The sequence below is a fragment of the Apteryx rowi genome, unplaced genomic scaffold, assembly GCF_003343035.1.
Source record: "Apteryx rowi isolate R43461 unplaced genomic scaffold, aptRow1 scaffold_376, whole genome shotgun sequence".
Lineage (NCBI taxonomy): Eukaryota > Metazoa > Chordata > Aves > Apterygiformes > Apterygidae > Apteryx > Apteryx rowi.
This window is the reverse complement of record NW_020450263.1, coordinates 1-18,855: the sequence shown is the minus strand read 5'-3', so window position 1 is coordinate 18,855 and position 18,855 is coordinate 1.

The following is an 18,855-nucleotide window of genomic DNA, read 5'->3' as shown; positions in this document are numbered from 1 at the left end:
TTAATGATGTGAAGAATGTAGAAAAATGTACCCTGTCTAACGAAAAGGAAAGTGTTTGCTTGGTTGAATGACAATCTAGTGCTGAGATTAAAAAAATCTAGGTCTATTCAATTTTACAATGTTAAGGTTGGGCTTGAAAAATCAATGACTAATTCAAAGAACAACATAAAAATGAACATCTTAATTCAGCAATACAAACTGGGGAGCATGAACTCCTCTAAAACACTAGCCACTGTTTATATTGAACAATTCTTTAAATGTCAAGATAATACTGACAGGATTCATCCCTGCAGCATAATCATGCTTTCTCTTTTTTTATGTTCCCTTTCTTCTTAAATATTTCATCAGCACCTAACTTCCATTACCAAATGCGTAGGCTTAGTCACAGGACAATGCACAAAGCAGAATATTGTACTTCGCAGTAGACAAATTAACTTTTCAGATGGACAGTCGTGTTCTAAACAGCACTACCAGCTCCTCCTACTCCCTGTCTTCTTCTTTTGGGTCCATTCAAAAGAGAGTTACCAACAAAAATTGTCACACAAATCATAAGAGAATAGGATTCGAAAAAAGAGATATACACAGATATACACAGCCCATGTAAGCAACACTGGGATGCTATTAAAGAGTAGAGCTGAGCGATTGGGCAGCATGGACAAAGAAACTAATCTCAGAAATAAGTTCTGAGTTCTAATTTTTACACCAGTGTTGTCTTTGCCAGTAAGGATTTTCTCTGTGTGCTACGCCTCTACAGGTTTGTGAGGGTAGGATCAGACTGAATGGTTATAAGGTTGCTACCTTTCAGTCCTACTAAGCACAGGCTACCAGGACACTGAATTTGTTATGGTTAGTATTATCATTATCAGTGTAGTACCAGGGCCAAATGGTGGATGGTTAACAAGTTACAGCATGCACTCAAGCTCAGATGTGGGCAAAACTCACCCAGAGAACATTACATACATTCAAACATATCGCAAGGCCTGCTTTTTGTATTTGCTTCAGATTTATGACTCTTCAGTAGTAGTCAAGCCCTGTCACTGGGCTGTAAATTACTTTATTACAATTTTAATAAAGTCACTAGCATCTGGCAAATGCAGAGATTTGTTTTCATTGTATAATATAATCAAATAAGAATTGCTTCCAYAGAATTGAACAAAGTAGAAAGGAAAACTTTGAGACCTTGAGCAACTATGTAGCGTGAGTTTTATAATGCAGGTAGTTGACAATTTAAAACTCTTTGCCCTACAGTGAGGATTTAGGGATGGTTATTATTTCATTGTCTTGAATTGTAAAGATTTAACATCTTATTCTAAAACAAGATAATGGAAGTGAAAATATTATTGAAAGGCAAAGAACTATTTTTATCAATTACTTGTTCTCCTTTGAGGTTGTAATCCTCATTAAGAAAGAAACCTGTAAGTGGAAAATAAATCCTTCAAAACAATTTTCATAGCTACTCTCACTAGAATAATTTAGACTAAATACCTCATTATATTAATGCAAATTAGTTTTTATTATAAAATGGATCCTCTTAAATAAAATCATGTAATTTAAATAAATTCATGAACTATCATAATGCTTCAGGAATGTATGATTACCCTACACACAGAAAAGGAAAAATGGGTTTTGATATGTCACTGCAGCTGAGCAAAAGGATATAAATATATATGGTGTACATATATGTTGCATGTTGGCATCCATGTATAGCAAAAGCAAATGGCTTGGAGGAGATCACTCTGCAGAGTTAAGATTTTCTTAAATTCATGCTTTCACACTGATGCATAATATTAATTATTACTATTATTATGTCTCTATTTTGCCATTAAAATATGCAAGGTCTAACACCTCCCTAAACAGATAGACAATCTTGTTCTGAAGAGCTTACATAAGAATAGGTCTTGTCATTTATCACATTTGCTAAGCTCCATTTACCACAAAACAAAATACATTTTAAACACAGATGCTTGTACCAAATGATTCTCATTTGCTTTCTGTTAAGGACTGATATCCGTAAAGAAGCAAAAGGACCTTTTATATCTTCTTTAAAAGCATCAGATATTTCCTTCATGTATTGCACAAAGGGATGATAGGAATCATTACAAACTTAAAAGTCATTGCCAACAATAATATTTAATTCCAAGGCATCATTTATTCCCTGATTGATTACTTTCCTTTAAGTATTCCTGCTATATAATCTCATCACAAATCTTCTAAGAATCAGCCAAACTGCAATCTTGGTTTAGTAAGAAATATGCAACACTTTTTGTCTTCAAGAATGGACACTGTTATGCTTAACATTCCACCAGTGCTTATGACTAATTACAGAAATAATTGAGTTGGAGGACCCAGGGTTTTAAAAACTTCTGAGAGGAGGGAACAAGGCAAAAATCAGGATCACAGTCCTGGACTTCAGGAGAGCATGCTTTCACCTGTTCAGGAAAAATGCCATGGGAGACCATCCTGTGATGAAGGGTGTCCAGGAGATCTGGTAGATTTTCAAGGATCACCTTCTCCAAGGTCAAGACCAGTCCATCCCCATGTGCAGGAAGTCAAGCAAAGGTGGCAAGAGGCTTTGCATAAATGACCAGGGAGCTCCTGACTAAACTCACTCATGAAAGGAAGCATACAAGAGGTGGAAGCAGGGTCAGGTCACCCAGGAGGAATACAGAGATGCTGCCAGAGTGTGCAGGGATGGGGTTAGGGAAGCCAAAGGTCTCCCAGAGTTGAATCAGGTGAGGGACATGAAGGGCAACAAGAAGGCCTTCTACAGGTATATCAGCAGCAAAAGGAAGTCTAGGGAAAATGCATGGATGGGGGACTTAATGACAAAGGACAAGGAAAAGGATGAGGAACTTGCTGCCTCCTTTGCCTTGGTCTTAACTGTTAAGACCAGCCTTCAGGAATTCCAGGCCCCTGAGATCCGTGGAAAAGTCTGGAGCAAAGACTTACCCCTGGCTGGCGAGGATCAGCTTAGGGAACATTTAAACAAACTGGACATAGACGTGGTTCACGGGACCTGATGGGCTGCACCCAGGAGTGCTGAGGGAGCTGGTCAGTGTCATTGTGAGGCTGCTCTTGATGATCTTTGAAAGGTTGTGGTGACTGGGGGAGGTTCCTAAAGATTGGAAGAAAGCAGATATCACTCCTGTCTTCAAAAAGGGCAAGAAAGAGGGTCTGGGAACTACAGGCCAGTCAGCCTCACCTTGATCCTTGGGAAGGTGATGGATCAAATCCTCCTGAAACCATTTCCAAACATATTAAGGACAAGAAGGTGACTGGGAATAGTCATCATGGATTTACAAAGGGGAAACTATGTCTGACCAACCTGATCACCTTCTATGATGAAATGACTAGCTTAGTGGATGAGGGAAGAGCAGTGGATGTTTAGACTTTAGCAAGGCTTTCGACACTGTCTCCCATAACAGCATCCTCATGCACAAACTGATGAAGTATGGACTAGAGAAGTGGACAGGGAGATGGACTGAAAACTGGCTGAACTGCCAGGCTCAAAGGATTATGATCAGTGGCACAAAGTCCAGCGGGAGGACAGTCACTAGTGGTGTACCCCAGGTGCCCATACTGGGTCCAGTGCTGTTTAACATCTTCATTATTGACCTGGATGATAAGAAAGAGTGCACCCTCAGAAGGTTTGCAGATGATAAAAAACTGGGAGGAGAGGTGGATAGACCTCTCTACATTGTGTTGCCGTTCAGAGGGACCTAGACAGCCTGGAGAAATGGGCCGATAAGAATCTCATGAAGTTCAACAAAGGGAAATGCCAAGTCCTGCACCTGGGGAAGTATAATTCTGTGCACCAGTACACATTGTGAGCTGACCAGTTGGAGAGCAGTTTTGAATAAAAAGACCTGGAGGTGCTGGTGGACAACAAGTTGGACATGAGCCACCCTTGCAGCAAAGAAGGCTAATAGTATCATGGGCTGCATTAGGAAGAGCGTTGCCAGCAGCTCAAGGGAGGTGATTATTCCCCTCTATTAACTGCTGGTGAGGTCACATCTAGAGTGCTGTGTTCAGTGCTAGGCTTCCCAGTACACGAGATATACTGGAATATCTGTTATATGAGGACAGGCTGAGAGAGCTGGGATTGTTTAGCCTGGAGAAGAGAAGGCTCGGTGGGAGGGATCTTATCAAAGTCTATGAATATCTGGTTAGAGGGAGTAAAGAAGACAGAGCCAGACCCTTCTCAGTGGTGCCCAGTGACAGGACGAGAGGTAATGGACACAAGCTGAAAGAAAGAAAATTCCAGTTAAACATAAGAAAAAGCTTTTTTACTGTGAGCGTGGTTAAACACTGGAACACATTGTCCAGAGAAACTGTGGAGTCTCCACCCTTGGAGATATTCAAAACCCGAATGGATAAGGTCCTGAGCAATCTGCTGGTCCCTATTGGACTACACAATCTCCAGAGGTGCTTTCCCATCTCAACTGTACTGTGATTCTGAGATATTTACAAACATTGGGCCTCCTTTCCAAAACACTCATGAGTTTGAAAGAAATACAAAATATATGTTCTAAATTAATATTTCAAGGACTAAAATGAAGGGGCTTTTTTTTTTTTCCCTTTTGAGAAAAGGTGTGAATTTCATCAGAAATAAACTTACAGACAATAGTTTGGGTCAGATATTTATTTTGTTCATCTCAGTCTTATTCCACCATTAAAAGGTAACAAAGCTTTAGACTGTCTTTTCAATTTTAAAATGTGATGTTCTTTTTGAAAGCTATTCAAGAGCAACAGCTGGCAAAGAGGGTTTAGAATTCACTGAGTTTCAGGCATTTTGTATCATAGCTGGGAATTATGAAAGACTATTGATCCAAAAGCCCCTTCTAGTTGCTAATTGAGGCAAGAATATCCAAACTGACATGACACTAAAATTAATAGTTCCAGGCACCTGTAGAAGTCTAACAGAATTATTTTCACTTAAATGTAGACTCAAAATATTATCAAAAGCAAGGGAAAATAGAAAATCAGTCAAAAAAGTACTTAAACGGTAAACATGGTCCTTGATTAACCAACAAATTTATTGTTTGTGGGACTGGAAAGTACCTTGAGAACCTGTTTTCTTCAGTGACACTTTATAATGCACTTTAAAATGACAGACAGTGGGGGGTCTGTACGGGTTAAAGAAAAATCAATTAGAAACGAAGACCTCAGTCCTTCAGATTTTGTCCCATAAGTCTTTATACTACATTGATTACAGTGAGGATTAAAGATCAAGGGTTCAAAACTAATTGATGTCATTTATTTTTTGATGGATGATTGATGAAAAATGTCAAAATCTGGAGAGTTACTATTGAGCTAATACTATAAGTACTTAGGCGACTTGAAATTCTAAGTCCCACTTTTGCAAAAGTGGTTTAAGGACAGATTTGCAAAGACATTTAGAAATAGAAGTAGCCATGAGCAATTTATATGCCAAAATCTCATTAAATTCCCATTGATCATCCATCCATATTTTTGGTAAGTATTGTTACACTGTCATGCTATGAAGGTTCGATAGCAATGACTGAGACAGTAATATAATAATAATAATAATAATAATAATAATAAAAGTTTATTTCCTCACACAAGTTCTTGGATTAGTAACATCCATTAAAATAATGCGATTACTAATTTAGAAAGGATAACACAAAACCATCAGTTACTAATTTAGAAAGAATAACCCTAAACCGTCGATTACTGCGTTATTAATTGGAAGGACTGCTTATCCCTGCTTGAAAGCTTTCTTGTTCACTCTCCTAGTGAGAGGACTCTCAACCTCGAGGAGTTACCTTAACCCAGCGTCCCAGGAAAAGGGGAGGGGGGGGATGCTCACGGTCCAGCCGGAGAGGATGGTCAGGTCACGTTCCTGTCCCTGCTCAAACTCTCCTAGCTCCCATCGGCTGGGGCTCTGGGCAAGCACTGCTTTTGCTGACTTTTAGCAAGTTTCGCAATCACAGGACTGTTTGTTTGTCTGCTCGGGAGGACCCTGCTAGCGAGGCAAGACCACAACACCTCCGTACTGCTTCTCCCCTCCCCGGCGGTCCGTGCGGATTCCAGGTGGCAAACCTCTTCAGTCTTGTTAATGCTGCCATTCCGCAGCCTTGCGCATGTCAGTCCTTGCGCATATCGGTTGGTAGACTTCTTTAGTCCTGTTAAGTCCTCTGTTCAACAGCTTTGCGCACATCAGCTCTGGTGCTGTCAGTTCTTCTGCATATCAATTGACAGACTTCAGTCCTGTTAACTCCTCTGTTCAACAGCTTTGCACTTGCCAAACTTCAGTCCTGTTAACTCTTCGCTTGCCCATCAATTATACAACTAAAAAAATATGTTCCTAGAGATTTAGGAGCAAAGAGATTTGGACAGAACATTCAGAGACATGCAAGTGATTCAAGAGTCTTAACTCCAGTAGCAGTCATCAGGACTTTAATGACTAAGTCTCCTTGTGAAAATAGGACAGGCTTTGAAGTTACCTATGTGCTTTTGAAAAGGCCACCTTTTTTGAAAGTGAGTTAATATTTATCTAATCTTGTCACAGTAGCCTGAATAATGTTAGGTTTCAAAATCACAAGGCCAGTCATCTCACCTTAAAAATCTGTTTACATGTAAAAATTAATGCTCATATATATGGCTCAGTATGAAGACTAATTACACAAATTAAAACCAATGTTGAAAAAAACATTAAGGCTGCAAAATCAAGCATGCTGACTTAGAAAATGTTAGAATTAAGGCTCACCCATGTACCTTCAGATGTGTTTTCAGGCTCTTAGGCACACTAATGCTGTATTTAACTGTATGGTCATACATTATTTTTCTCCAAGGACCTACCTTATTCAGAGAATGACAGTATCCACAGAATTAATCAAAGTTCTGTAGTTAATGATGCTGTAATGTGATTGCAGGCAAATTTATATGCAAATGGCCAGTTGTGCCTCTAAGTGGCTACTTGTTTGTGTCATTATCTGATTTGCATGCATAATCACTGTAATTATACAGTTTTAAAATGTGGGACCATAGTGTTTGCAACTGGAAATGTGACTTAATTCATGTATTAGACATTCCTGTTAATCAATCATTTATTTACAATGTGTTTACATTAATCAGTTGCTCTTTGCATAATTTACATTGCCTCCTTTACTAGAAGATTCATCCTGTTCCTTTTACCTAATCGTTGTGTCTGTCATTTGGGAGACAGAGACCACATGCACCTCTGCCAGATAGCAAGCTCCCTGTCTTGTGGCTACAAGCTGTGATTTATATACTTTGTTCTCAAAAAATCTGGAACAATTTTATAAACTAGGGCAGATTTGTGCATCATAATTATGTAATGTCCCTTTTCCAAATAATATAAGGTTCTATTGCTCCCACTTCCATTTCATGAAATTTATCAAAAACACCATCTTTATTCTGAATTTGTTCTCCTAGCTGGCTCCTCCACCCTGTAAACCAAGATTCAAAACAGGAGTTTTATAGTTCACAGGCTGAAGTGTGCAAGAAAAACATGAAGACAGGTTATTCCTCGTCAAGCAGATATGTTGAATTCAACTTGTGTGACCTGCTAATCTCATTTTATATTTTTCATTCATTACGTGTCAAATCCTCAATATAGGCTAATATATTTCTCTCAGTTCCTTGAAATATAAATGGGAAGACCAGATGACCTCCATTTTCTCTATGGAATAGGCTGTTAGTCTTTTGTGATCCATATGTCAGCCTATTCTGCTATATTATGCACCATTACTTGTATGAATTCCAAATGACAAATGACAAGATATCAGAAAAACATACCATGCACATGGTTTTCATTAAGTCTAGGTAAGCAAATAAAATCTGTTATGAGGAGACCTTTGCCATCGGATAATTATTAAACACACATTAATCAGTGAAAATTGAAATGAAATTAAGATGTTGGCACTGATGGGCATCATTATAACATTTCTAAAGGCACTGTGATGCAGATAACTTTTTAGTGTGTATTCCATTAGGAACCTTGTGATAGAAGAGGTAAGTATAAAAATAGGATCTCTGAAGCCATAAAGTTAAATAGTCACCCAGATAATACTTTTCAAAATAAATTAAACTTCATCTTAAAATTAATCTAGTCTCATAACAACAGCCAGGTGGCAGTATACTTCTGTAATGACCTTTGATGAGACATGTCAATGTCTCAATTTCAATCAGATTGAAAGTAACACAAAGAGAAGAAAATATTCTCTGGGAAAACAGGATGAAACTGCTCTGCACTGCACTTCAACACTCTACAAGTCTCCTAATTAACTTGGAAACAACTCAGAAGAGAGACTGTATAGAAGAAAGAGTTACTTTGTGACTATTTTAATGTGAGACTGTTTTTTACTGCATGTATTTAATTAGATTTTTACAATTAATGAGGTGGAGCATCTGTCAGAATATGCCTCATGATGCACCTTTTAAAGGAGAACTGTACCAAGTTGAAACACACTACTCTAATTCTCTTCAACCATTACTCTGAAGGTCCAAATCGTGTGACAAAGCATATGCAAAACAATTGCTCCTGTTTGGTCATGGGAAGATAAAACAAGTGGGGCTGCAATGTGTCCTTAGAGCTAGTAATGTTGCAGAACTGTTTATATCAATAACGTAATGGCAAAACTACTCCTCTCAGACTTTGTTTTGGTGGAAATGGGCATGATAGAAGAGTACAAAATACTGTAATTTGGTTTACTTTCTGTAACACCTAACTAGTCCTTATAACATCAGTGTGTCACTGGGAGCACATTTGCAAGTAAACATACTTGAGTTATGTTATGGACATGTTATGGAGCCATCTGCTAACATGCCTGCCAACTTTATGCAGGGTAAAAGGCCTTGCTTTTGCAAATATTCACAGCAGAAACCCTTTTTTGTTTGTTTGTTTTTAATTTCTGATGCATTACTTAGGTTTCATCTTTCCTCATTTTATCCCCATATACTGATTTAGCTTTATTCAAGTGCTCTGAATTGTCCAGGCCATCTCTGTGATCAACGGAGAGAGATATTTAATTACTCAAAGGAGAAACCAATCCATCCATAAGTTTAAGGAAAGTGCATTCTTTAGTTGAATTTCACAAGTATTTATTGTGCTGAGTCAAAAACTGTTAGAAATTACATTTAGGAAAGATGGCTGTTTGCTGCTCACTCTGGAATTCTATGAATGAGGGACCACATTACATACATCTACAGGCTATATTACACACTATTATAAACCCCTAATTCTGAGGATAACTAAAACCTTATCTTATTGCTGCTTTCACCCCTTTTATTGCAACTTTGTTTCCATCTGTGTCATAAAGGAAACACAAATGCTATCTTACTGCTCAACTCAATTTAATTTCAATTCACATTATTCTATCAGCAACATGATTAAAAACACCCTTTTAACTTGTAGAAAGATCTATGCAAAGCAGTAAGAAATAATGCATGAACACTGGAATTTAAAAAAATAAACTAAAGTATGTTCTAGAAAACTTCCAAGATTKATTTTTTTTTTTTTKGGGGGGGGGGGGGGGGRGAGGAAAGAAAAGAGGGTATATAGCTCCTAACATCTATTATGTGAGGCTAAATCTATTTGCTTTTCCCTACAAATACACTCCCAAATCCTGTTAACATAGATAAGCATCATGAATACCTAGGTACACTGACAGGCAGATAGAATGTTTAAAAACATATGTGTGTGTAACGTTTGCCTGTTACCCCTGAAAGGAGACTGACAAAGTAAGGTTTCTTTGCTAGTCACAATACTAGGAACAAATGATGTCTCTCTACCCACTCATTCCAGAACAACTTATACTTGGTTCAAGTTTTTAACAGATTTCTGCTACAAATTTCTTGCAAAGAACCATTTCTGAGGCCTTTCTTATTATTCCAAAGATTAGAAATTTCCCAAGGACCTTTAAAACAAAATTCTTGAAAATGTACTGAATCATGCTAAGAAGTTGTCTAATGTATCTTCAAAACAGAGTGTTCATAAAACTGATGATAGACTTGGCTGGTTTTATCTTTTGTATTTTTAAAGATGTTTCTATTTTGTAAGTAAGTACCTTAAATTACCTTGTTTTCCTTCTTCACCAAACCAGGCATCTGGACAGCTCCTTCTTACAAGAAAGTTAACATGTTTTATTTGATCATGTTCCTAAAATATTGATCATAAAGCAAAATGAAAAGACTGTTTTTCTCTCTTTTAGACAGTGGTCTAATACTATATACACATGCATTCTCAAGACATTTGGTATAGGAATGATACTGACAATACAGATCATATAGAAGACTTTTTTCTTAAGTGTAGGAAAAATAATGTGAATATTTTATTAATGTCAAAAGGATTTGTTTGTATAATACAAACAATACATAAACCAAGCACTTTTGTTCAATTGCTGCAGGTTATACAAAAACAAGCATACAAAGAAAACAATAGTTTCTAATAGTTAAAACAATGTAAATATAATGCATTGACTATCATACCACATTATTTTAAGAATTATTCATTAAAACACAGATGGGAAATACTAAATAAATTCCTTGCATTCTATTAGAGCATTGCTATTTTTATTCTAAAGAGTAAAAATATTTTTTTTATTTTATTTTCTCAGTGTATTTGAGCTCTTTTTTCACACCCTTAACCTCTTTTTCCACCTCCTTATCTTTATCCAATTATTTTTTTCTTTTCTTCAGTGGCATTTATCTCCTTAAGAAATATGAAAGCCTACTATTCTTACAGCTTTGGAACTACCTCTGGCTTTATTGCATAAGCTGGCTGCTAAATGACTCTGTCTAATACTTTTTTTCTCCTGTGCTCTGTTCTCTCTTTGTTTTAACTATGGGGTGGTCTATGAATACTCATGTGTTATTGAAGATACCATAAATTGCACATCTTGTACTGGACATTTTATTATAATATGGGTATTTCTCCATGCCAATGAAAGTTATATTCATAAATCTTCAGACTGATGTGTGGCATCTTCCATTCCTGGCTAAAATGAAGAAATAAACCTGTGAGAGTTATCCACAGGCAATCAAGCTACAGTCAATCAGCTAATGATCACTTTTCCTGTGAGCCTATTAAGTGCATCCCTGCATGAATGAGTATGAAATAATGCCATTTGCTCTATCTGAGGCAGATGACAGCTGAAGCAAGGGGAAAAAGTTAAGGTAATCTCCCAGAAAAGTATTTTCAGCTTCACAGTGTGTGCTTTTAAAACAAACCAAGTGTGGTAGACAAACCTTGGAAAATTAAAATGCAAGAATCTCCACTGTTCCAGAAACAACACAACTACGATGAGAATTTTACTTGGAGATATTAAGGTGCGTTACGTCAGCTGAAGTTTTTTATCTTAAATGTAATATCATAAAAGTGCCTGATGGATGTGCATGAAAGTAAGGTTTTTCTTTCTGATTTAACTCTCTGGAGTTAAAGTCTATGGCCCAGACAACCACAACTATCTCCCCTTCCTCCTACCAAAATGATATTGGACATTTAGAACAATTTATTCCACTTGTTTCTCAAATATAAACGTTCTACAAGAATGTCTGTGCATTTATGATTGTTTTAATATCTCAATGTCTATATAAAAAATCTAGTCGAGGCCACACATCAAATATGTTGTATTTCTTACCTTGAGCTTATTATAAAATTACAAAATTGTCTATTACTGTAGTCCCTAAAGATTCTTTCAGTTTACTTGGTTTTAATGGTTAATATGATCATTAACTATCTCCTAGAACCCCAGATTTAGGTTGTTGAGATTCATCTATTTTGCTGCCATGTTTTGACAACACTGTCACCATGTCATTTTTTTGTTTATATTTGCAATTGTTCTTATCATTCTTGGAATGTGCCTGCCCCCATAAGCATGAGGTACATGAAAACTCAATACTTAGATTAAGAAGTTGTTGCTAGCTGGAAACCACAATCTCAGATTAGTTGCTCAGTACGTAGTACAAGAAAAGGGTAATCAAGAGGAAAGATTGGCTTTGCATGAAAAACAAGGGAGAGACTTAAGTTAGCTAGCACAAACTGTAAGTAGGGAAGTAAATCCAAACTCAGCCCTTCAAAAAAAATTAGATGTCTAACTCTGGGCTTGAGGGAAGCATTCTTTGCTACATGTAAAGTCAGTCATGAACTCACTAAAATCTTGATCAGCTTAGGCAAATGTTTAGATCCGATGGTAAGGTTTCAAAATATGGACAGGCTTTTAGATTCTAAATCCTTTTCTTATTTTCAACTATTTCAGTCAGTCTAGTAAAATATAATACATCTTTTTATTAACTTTGGCTTGCTCTTATCATCAAGCAATCACATATACAGCACCACCATTACTTCTAGCCCCAAAAAGCTCTTTTGGACAAAAAAATGAAGCAATATGTGTTCTTAGAAAAAGAATGCTATTTATTAAAGCTATTTAATATGAGGCCGGGAGGCCTGGGCTGGCAGCCAGCTCTCCTGCAGGAGGTGTGCTGCTGTTGACGAGTTGTGTCATCAGGTAAGGGAGTTACGGGAGGAGGTCAGTAGGCTGCGCAGCATCCGAGAAGCAGAGCAGGAGATAGACAGGGTATTCTCGGAGACTGTGCAGCTTCGGGAGTCCCAACCCCTCACAGCAGTGGAGTTGCCAGAGGGCTCTGTGCTGTGTGAAACGGTACATCATAACATCGTAGAAGAAGACTGGAAACTGGTCACTGCTCGCGGGAGGAGAAAGGCTCCTACTCCTCCTGAAGACCTGAAGCTGAAGAACAGGTTTAGTGCCCTCCAGGATGAGGAGGAGATGGGCATGGCTGCCAGGGAAGTACCTGGGACAACAGACCCTGTGCCCTGCCGGAACGCCCGGAAAAAGTGGCGGGTGATTGTTGTGGGGGACTCCCTGCTGCAGGGGACGGAGGCATCTATCTGCCGACCAGACCTCTTGTCTAGAGAGGTTTGTGGCTTGCCGGGGGCTCGTGTGAGAGATGTCATGCAAAGACCCTGCTTGAGCAGGGGGGTTGGACTAGATGATCTCCAGAGGTCCCTTCCAACCTCAGCGATTCTGTGATTCTGTGATATTTAAAGCAGTCAAATAAAACAGCTAAGACATACTTGTCTTTATTTTAAAATTGATTTATCTACTGAGCATATTGGAATCCATATTTCTGTAATTGTACAAAGAAGATAACTCTTTATAATATATATTCTAGTAGTGATTGTAGGTGAGCTTTTTAATGCTCTTCTAAAAACCTGGGTTTATGACATTGGTAACAAGTTTTTTGTTAAGTTCTTTTCTTTCTAAATTGTATTCTGTCTCCTGCCAAATTGCTATGGGCATGCATGTAGCATAACAATTTTATTTTCAAGTCATTACTGTCAACCTAACAAGATGTAGCCTTCTAGGACATTATACAGGAAAATGTGAATTTCTTAGGTTCTTTATAGTGGTAATCATCACTTTTGAAATTTTGTTTGCACTATCATTCAAACTTTAACAAGGATGTCTTATAGTCCTGAAGAGAAGTCATTTTGTCTTGTTAACTCACTAATTCTTTTGTCATCCAGATGAACACATGTCCTTTGTATAATGTCTGTTAAATGTACCTTTCTATAAAAGTAGTAGTAATAGTAAATTTAGTGTTTCAGCCCTGTTACTACATTAAAATGTCATTTTTCCTCATTCTTTTGTTGGACTGGTAGTTGTTTTGGAATTACTCCTGCCATCTGGTGCCATAGTTGTCATAAAAATTTGTTTAATCTATATTTTTACATACATCTTTGTTTCACTTATTCTTTCCTTTTAAGGGTATAGATATCACCAGTGCCTGTAAGGATCACAAGAAAGGTTGGTGAAAATAACAAAATAAAATACTATTCATTCCAACAATTAATATAGAGACAAATTAATACATAATAGTACTAGCATGAACAAGTGAATTCTACTGTGTTTGTAAGCTGTTAGGAATATATACAACTCATTTCAGCTGTCATACTGAGTGTGTTTGGTTATACACATGGTTAAATATTGGACCATTAGTTATATACAGTAATACACAGAGAAGTTCCTTGATAGTACCCAAAGATAAAACCATTTAGAATAATTAATGAGATACAGGAAAGGATTAACTGCAAATGAAAGGAATGCTTGTGCTACCATCTCACATATAGAACAAAGATGTGCAATCTGTCATTGTTTGTTTCTGCTCTTACTGTAACAAGAAAATTTGGACTGTTACAAAATCCTTGCACAATTCTGAATCTTTCTAAATTGCTTATACCTAATTGAAGCAACTTTCACCCTTCCACCTAGAAGCTATACCGATATGTAGGATATCACTAAGCATGTTTCTCAATGAGAGGTGAGAGTGATGCATTACACTTCAACTTTTCCCTTATGTCCCTGTAAAAGTATTTCTACTCTGTTGTTATAGAAGTTCAGAAAGATTCTGAAAATAGATTCCAGTGTGACAATCATTTAATAACCTGTAAGAAAATATCTTTTGAAAGCCTTCAGTCTTGTGTTTCTACATTTCTGAAGCACAACTTAGAGATAGACATTTTTCCTACTGAAAAAGAATGAATTGTAGCGAAAGGCAGCCAGATATTAAAAACCTGCTTTAGAATTGCAGCTAGCTCTGCAAAATTAAATCCCAGCTCCAGAAAAATACTGCATAAGAATTTTCAGTAAGAGTAATGGAGATTAAATAGTCATGAAGAAAGCCGCTATGCCACTATTAAATTGCAGAACTCTTTGTTAACATAGCTTCTCCCTTTTAAAAAAAGTATCTCAGCCTTTATTTTAATATTAGATATGTTTTTTTCTTAAAACATAAACCAATAATGACATTGAAAAGGCAAACCAAGTAGGTTTTGCTTCTGTGTAGCCAGAGCATGACATAAGAACCTTTCCAAAATATAAATTCATTTAAAAAGAACTTATTAAATACTAAAAAAGGTAAGAGTTGCTTATACAGGCATAAAGTGGAAAAAATATTTCAAAATCTCCCATAAAATTTGCTATTCTCTGTTCTGCTTCAACATTTCAACCTTCACTGTTATGAAGGGCAAGCATTAATGTAGTTCCTGGTTAGCTTGTTATTTCTCAGATCTGCAATTCCGCTGTTGTGTTTGGCAGCACATTAGTTTCATTGTTTAGAACTGATGAACAATGACAGAAAGAAAGGTTAGTTACCCTTCTGTGAACAGTGTTTCTTAGTCCTCTGCTTAACATGAGCGTTATTTTGGATTTAATTATGGGAAAACTATTTCTCACTGTACATTGTATATGACTTAGATACCTAATGCAGGTTCCTATTTTGTGGCCTAGGGCATTGTCTATGAGGATTAACTGAAATCCCATGCATTTTTGTGGGAATTAAGCACCAAAATGTTTGTGTCTGTTAAGCCATACACTTGAAATCACCTTCATAGAACCATAGAACAATTTAGGTTAGAAGGGACCTCTGGAGATCACCTAGTCCGACCCCTGCTCAAAGCAGGTCTAATTAGATCAGGTTGCTCAGGGCTATGCTATGTCTTGTTGAGTCTTGAACACTTCCAAGTATGTGGATTTCACAACCTCTCTGGGCAACTTGCTCCATGATTTGATTACCCTCATGGTAATTTTTTTTTTCTACTATGTAATTGGAATTTCTTGTGTTCCAGTTTGTGTCTGTTGCCTCTCATCCCATTGCTGTGCACCGCCAAGAAGATCCTGGCTTCATCTTCCCTGTATCTGCTGATCACTTCAAATTTATATACGTAAACACATTATTATGTCTTTCTAGGTGACCAGGGAGCCTAGTGCCCATTCATTTTTGTAAGATATTGGGAGATGCTGAACTGCCACCTTTCCTCCATATCTTTAAAAGAAGCACTTCTGAGTGGTCTGAGCAGAGCTTCCAGGTTGGGTCCTTTGGGCTGCTCAACTTATTTCACTTTGAATTAGGTGAGATCTTGGCACTGAGCTGTGGAAGCAGAGTTGTTCTGAGTACATGCAGGTGCAGAACTACTGGTGACCAGAGAACTTAATATCAAATCAGAAACTCTGTAAAATTAGGTGGGCCAGAGTGAAGATTTTTAGCTCACAGTTTTGTCTTTAGGTACCTAATGTCCACGCAAATGTTGTTTTAAGTCAGTTCAGTTGCCTGTACAAAGTTGTCCAGTGCTTTTTGAAATGCCCTAAGGGTATTTAGCCTGGCAGCCAGCTGCCACTCTAGCAGTGTACGGATCTCCTGAATGTCTGTTGTCATCTAGCCAACCCCACGTGGATTCTTTGGACAACATAAGGCATCTCAAATGGCATGAGACACCTGTGTGTGGGCACCTGCTTTTCCCCATTTTTTTGTTTTCCATTCTAACGTGATTCCATCTGAGATTAGGACACCTTCAGGTAAATGCCCATGTATATCTAAATGTAAACTAAAGGTTTAAGCTTTTGTTATAATAAATAGAGATATGGCACATGATTCATTTGTTCACATGACTAAGTGAGTATGGTATGCTCCAGCATATCTGAGACATCCATGGGGATCTAACAAATGTGAGACAGGATTTGTGGGAGACCTGTGTCCTTCTGGGGTGGCAGCTGGAGGTCAGTTAAAACACCTTGCAGGTTCTCAAATGGCAGTAACCGTTTCCGGATTAAGTGAAAACTTGTAACGTGCTTATTTCATTCTTTACCTCAGAATATACTGTGAAAACCTTTTCCACTTCCTGATACTTCTACTTCATTCTCTTAGTAGTATGTCACCCTCTTGTCACCATTCAATTATCACTTAATTGAAAATTGGCTTATGAATTGCTTGCGTTATTAAAATCAATTTAAACATAAATTGCAGTTCAATAACATACTTTGATGTCATTTAATTTTATTAGCAAAGATGCTATGCTTTTTTTCTTCACTGATGCTTGTTTCACATCAATGAATAAATATTTCATTAAATATTTTATTAAAACATAATGAAAAATACAGTTCTTTCCTTACACCCACTTTTTGTAGTATATGGAATGTGTTTTTCAAACTTTTTCTCAAATTTTATGTTAGTAGGTATAGTTCCTTCCTGTTTTCCTACCTTCCTTCTAGTCATCTTTTCTTATAACTATATATATGTAATGCCTGTACATATATGTGTAGCCATACATGTCTCTTCCACAGTGTACATGAAAATAAAACATCTTATTAAGCAATTTGAGGGGTACATAATGAGTATCTTTGGGATATAAACTTTATTGCGTATATGAGTGGAAGTCTGTGGAAGTGCTCATAACTATCCTTGAAAGTCTTTCTTGACTAGTGGGATTAATTATATATCTCACAGATGCCTGTCATGCTGTCTGTTTACACTATAGGGAAATGAAATAGGATAGTTAATTTTCTTTTATTCTGTTAAAATGCCAAGGTTTAATTAAAATGCTTCAGCTTAAGTATTGCACAGCTACTTTCAGCTGTCATGAAGCATACTAGAAATTGATTTGCCATTGCCTACATGCCCAAGAAGGCATTCAGCAGGCATTGTAATTTTACTCAAAATTGTTTTTATTAATCATAGCTGCTTTCTGATTTCTAAAATTCGTATGAGAAAAAGAGTGTGTTAAAATAACTTTCATCCATATATTCGGAGAGTAAAAATAGTGCAGTGTCAGATATCTGAAATTTACATTCAGTTTTGCATTAACAGCTAGTTTTTGCTTTTCTGTAAGTAGTATCTTTATTTCATGCATTTTTAAAGATTTTACATGCTTATTTCAGTTGTACAATAATGATTAGAAAAGTCATGAATTAGCAAGACAATTACAAAGCAAGGAAGTAAAGCCATTTTTTAAAAAAATTATGAGAGATAAAAACTTTGAAAGAGACAGGCAATGAAAAATCACACACTTGAAGCAATATAGATTTACATGGCCTGTGTAATAGCCATGATAGAGTACTTTCAAAAATGTTGGCAAAAGTGGCATTCAGGTTTCTCACTTCCAAGTATTCCACACCATGCCTGGCATTCAGTGATCTGAGAATAACAGCAACCATTCCACACAATAGAATTTAGAAACTACTGAATCTACACTTCCATTAAAAAATCATAAAACCAAAAGCTAGATATGTAAGGAGACCTGAGACCCCAAACTGTCTCTTTAAACACTCAGGCACAATTGGTGTTAACAAAATTCTAACTCCTCTACCATCCGGATGGTGTAGATTTTTAAATTTCTACTGAAGCCTCTACACAGCTTTCTTTGGGCAAACACAAAACTGCCTAGGTTTTGACAGGAGTGAGTTAAGTGTCAGGTCCTGCACTGATGAAAGTGTAATGGTTTCATACAAAATGTAGCAGTTTGCATAGGAATAACTAGGGAAGTCTAATTCTGAATAACAAATGCTGTCCGCATAGGGCTCACTCCCTATGTTGGAATCCCTTGTCAGGCTACGTGGACCCATTATTGGGATTGGCTTTTGGTCCAGGCTTCCTGTTTTCTATTCCCCCAGTGTAGCTCAAGGAATTTTTAGTTTCTAGGGTTGTGACTTAAGATGGGGACATTTGGAAAATTCTGTACCTCAGTTAAACTTCAGGAAAACATTAAATTCTGAAAGTTTTAGTGAAGACACTGATGGCTCTTGATCCAAACCTGTAATATAGCCATAGATAAAGTGTTCTCCTAAGTGGGAGAGTTGGGTTCAAATTCCTGAATCAAATCAGATGGTAGAACCTGACCTGAATCTGTGTTTTCCAGATCTTAGACCATTGTTGATCTTAGGTGAATGTGGTAAAGATTGAGTTAGTAGAGAAGAATCACAGAATCACAGAATCGCTGAGGTTGGAAGGGACCTCTGGAGGTCATCTAGTCCAACCCCCCTGCTCAAGCAGGGTCACCTAGAGCACATTGCACAGGAT